This window comes from Crocuta crocuta, unplaced genomic scaffold (assembly GCF_008692635.1).
Source record: "Crocuta crocuta isolate KB4526 unplaced genomic scaffold, BGI_CrCroc_1.0 scaffold179, whole genome shotgun sequence".
In the NCBI taxonomy this organism is placed as follows: Eukaryota; Metazoa; Chordata; class Mammalia; order Carnivora; family Hyaenidae; genus Crocuta; species Crocuta crocuta.
The window spans coordinates 2,578,847-2,582,849 of NW_027551568.1; positions in this window are offsets into that span (position 1 = coordinate 2,578,847).

Genomic DNA, 4,003 nt, shown 5'->3' on the forward strand with positions numbered 1-4,003 from the left:
GGGGTGGGCGGGAGAAGCAGGTGCTCCCTGCTCCAGGCCGGGCTCCGGGCTGCGGGGGATTTTCCACGGCACGTGCACGCCTGCTGCTGAGGCCACGTGTTCAAATGTTGGTGGGCGGGTCCCCCCCCACCGCCCTGCGCTTAATTAGCTCTGAGCTGACTGTGCAGCGTCTCGGAAAACAGAAGCATCTTGGTGCAGCCTTCGCTGAGCTCCAGGCGGAAGAGACCCAAATGGGAGCCCAGTTCAGAAACCCCCCTCCCCGCTTTACAGAGAAGCCCCGAGAGAGGAGTCAGTTCGCGTAATGACAGAAAAGAGCAGAAGTAGCTGGGAGCCCAGAGCCGGCGTCGGCCCCAGGCCCTCTGCACGCCAGCCTTGGGCAGGGCGCTCCCCGTGTCTGCTTCTCCCTGGACCCTGCCGAGTGGGGAAGGATGGTCCCATTTTACAGACAAGAAAACTGAGCTCCAGAGAGGGACACTCCCCTCGAAGTCGGGCTACTGGCGGGACTCACAGGCTACACTGAGTCCCCAACATGCCCCGTAGCAACGTTAACGGACATCGTTTTACGGAGGAGGGAACAGAGGCACCCGGCGTGCGAGTGACCCTCCGGAGCCCTCGCCAGAGCGCCCGGAATCCGCCTGCCCATCCTGGCGCGGGTCGCTGCTCCCATCCCGCAGCAAGCCGCCCCGACATCACACGATGAACAGCTGGGACCAGACAGGACCCGGGTTCGTGCGTCGCTCAGGCCACTTCATTAGCTCCCCTGCAATCCGCACTCTGAATCCGCCGCCGCTCCAAAGAATGACAGGGTCCCGTCCCTTCGTCCCTTCAGGATGCCCCAGGGGCCGGCTTTGTTTGTATTATGTCATCTTGGGAACGATCCCGATGCGAAGCGGAGCCGCTCCGAGAGATCGCCCCACCCGGGACATAGAACCCAAAATGTTCTACAAACCAGCTCTGCTCCCGCCCCTGGCGCGCGCCCTGCCTTCACACATCGAATTTAAAGCAAAATGAGCGCTCTTTTAATCGGTTCAGAGGAAGCTGTTGTTCGTAGCTGGACGCTTGCCACTGTTCGCAAGGCCTCAAGTGGGGGGCAGACCAGGAGGTCCTCTCTCGCCGTGCACGGCGCTCAGCAGCCCTGACCCCGGCCAGCCAGGCCCTGGAGGCCGGGATGTGATTTGCCCACGGCCTGGCGCCTGGCCCAGCATCATGTGCCCGGAGGGGCAGGAAAGGGCAACGGCTCCATGTCTGCCAGGCGCACTCGCCTTCCCGGGGCCTGGTCACTGGGACGCCTTCGCGGGGGCCGCAGAGCACAGTGGGGGCGTGGCCCCTTGGTGAGTCCCGGGGTGCGTTTCTCCAGTGTGACCTCAGGCTTCCCAAAGTGCCGGTCGGTCTGAGCTGTGGGATCCCGGAGTCTGTTTCTGTCTGCACAGGACCCTCCCTACCTCGCACAGCTTCTGTGGGGACCCTGGTGACAAGTGTAGAATGCGGGGGTCAGACAGCTGTGCTCCGTGGGCAGGCTCGCCCGGCTGCAGGCCCACGTGGGCTTTGCGGGCCTCGGCCGTCGAGGGAGGTGAGGGGCTTCCGGAGCCCCGGGCACAGGGTTGGGGTGACCATGCGGGCGGGCCTTCCTCTGCAGTGGGGGGACCAGCCCCTCGGTGGAGGGGAGGGACCCCTGGGCAGCCTCATTCGGCAGGGGCTCAGGCCCAGTTCTGGGACAGAGCCGTGTTCAGCCAGGCCCCTGGCCTCCCCCAGGGCAGCCTGTGTATACCCTGCTTCATCTTAGCTCCAGACCCCACACAGAGGCCAGCACACAGTGGGCGCTTAATAAATGCTGGAAGAATCTGTTTGGGTCGCCTGAGGGATTACTGCTCATGAAGGGCATTCTCCTCTCCTCCTCTTTGTTCTCAGGGGAATGGCCCCAGTTTACTTGGAATCGTGGGTGATTGAAGCTCAAAACCTCTGGAGACCGCTGTACTGGACCCATTGTACTGATGGGGAGACTGAGGCTCAGAGAAGTCTGGTCTAAAGACCACATATCCACTGAGGAACAGAGTCAAGGCCAGGGGGCATCCTCCTCCCAGCTCCCCCTGCTGATTTTCCAAATAATCGGAAAAGCCACAGAGGGAAGTACAGGGTGGACTCAGAGGAGCCCTGTGGCCCCTGCCTCTGGGGGCCTGAGGCCACAGCAGGAAGAGACACACGGGTCCCCTATCCCAGCCCTGGGGTTAGCTACTCCCTCCCTCTTACATACCTCTGGTGGTGGAGAGCTCACTACCTCCCTGAGCTGATCCAGTCCTTATAAACACTGCCGTGACTTTCTATTTTAGGTAGAGGCTAGAAGGAGTCCACCTCCCTAAGCTTTCAACCCCAGATGTTGGGAGCCACGTCCTGGGAAGCTGTTGAGGCCGGCGCAAAGTTAGCCAGACTCACATCCATGTCTTACCCCCGGCCCATCCTTTCCTTAAACATGTGCTGGTGCCCACGATCTGCCTGGCACTGGTCTGGGGAGTAGGGGTGAAGCCCATGGGGTTAGCCCCGTGAAGTCTCCAGGGAGCACACAGCCTGCAGGGGCCTGGGGAGGCCATGACCCTGGGAGGAGCCGGCCTGGCTGTCAGCGGGGCTCAACTGCTGACCAGTGGGAGTGGGGAGTGAGAAGGTGGCCAGGAGGCCTGAGAAAGCCCTACTCTGGGGTCCCCTGGGCGTCAGGGGTGGGGTCCCCTGGGGTCAGGGGTGGGGTCCTCTGTCTCAGGGACGGAGCCACGAGTGGCCTCCAGGGTGGGCCTCCTTGCTGTGAGTCCCCTGCTGTCATAAGGCTCTGGGGTTCCCTGACGCCTCCGCTGGGTCCCGGGAGGGCACGGTGGGAGAGGAGACGGCGGCTCCACTAACGTAATTTGTGGGCTCAGCACAAGGTGCCAGCCCGACACAGGTTTGATGAGCCGACCCCAGGGACGGACCGAAACCTCCACACGCGGCGTGCTTGGCACCTGGATGGGAGTGGGCGGGGCCTCTGCCAAGCTGCCCCTTGTCGTCTGGGGGCAGCGTGACCCCCTCTCTGCCTGTCCTGAGACGCCCCCCACCCAGCTGGCCGGGCCCCTAGAGCCTCCACTGTCCCAGCGGACTCCGCTCACCGAGCTACTCTACACAGTGGTTGAGCAGTGGGAGGGGCCCCAGCGCCCCGGCCCCCGGGCACAGCCCTGGGCAGTCCTCCGAGCTCCGGGCCCCTGGGACTGCGCTGTCACCCCGCCAGGGGATTAACCGGGCTTCTCTCTGAAAGCAGCAGAAAATCCGGATCTGACACCAATTCCAACAGGATTGTGTCTCAGACGCCGGTTCCGTGAGGGGCCAGCCCTCGTTGCCGCTTCTGGCTCCGCGGCTGCGTCCCCCGAGGGGGCTGTCACTCAGGCACCCCCACACTGGTCCGGCCCGCTGGCCCTTCCCCGCTCAGGAAGCACTTATCCCACACCTGCTGCAGGTGGATGTGGCGGAGAGAGCGCCACACCCGGTAACTGTCATCACCATCACGGCCAAGACTACGCACACTGATCGTCGTCCTTCACAAAACGCCCACCGGGCACCAGGCTAGCCCACCCCTGCCCGCACGGGGTCTGCGGTCTCCTGGGGAGTCCGGCAGTGGCCACAAAACCACGTGAGCAAATGCAACTTTACAAACCAGGGGATGCCGTGTGCAGGGGGTTCGCCCCTGGGGTGAGCGTGGGGCCTGGGGACGTCAGCTAAAGGTGGGCAGCCTCCTCCTGACAGGCCAGTGTGGGGCACAGTCTTGTCTGGATGGAGCAGCTGGAGTGTGTGTCCCGGGGGGTGGCTGTCCTGGGGCCGCCGAACACAGGGCCACAGCCTGGAGGCTGGGGGGCCAGGGGCCAGGGGTGGGCAGGGCCGGTTGCCCCTGAGGCCTCCCCCCCGGCCAGTGGACCCCATCCTCTCCCCACGTCCTCACGCAGTCTCCCCGGCAATTCTATGTCCCAACCCCCTCTTCTGTAAGCACCCA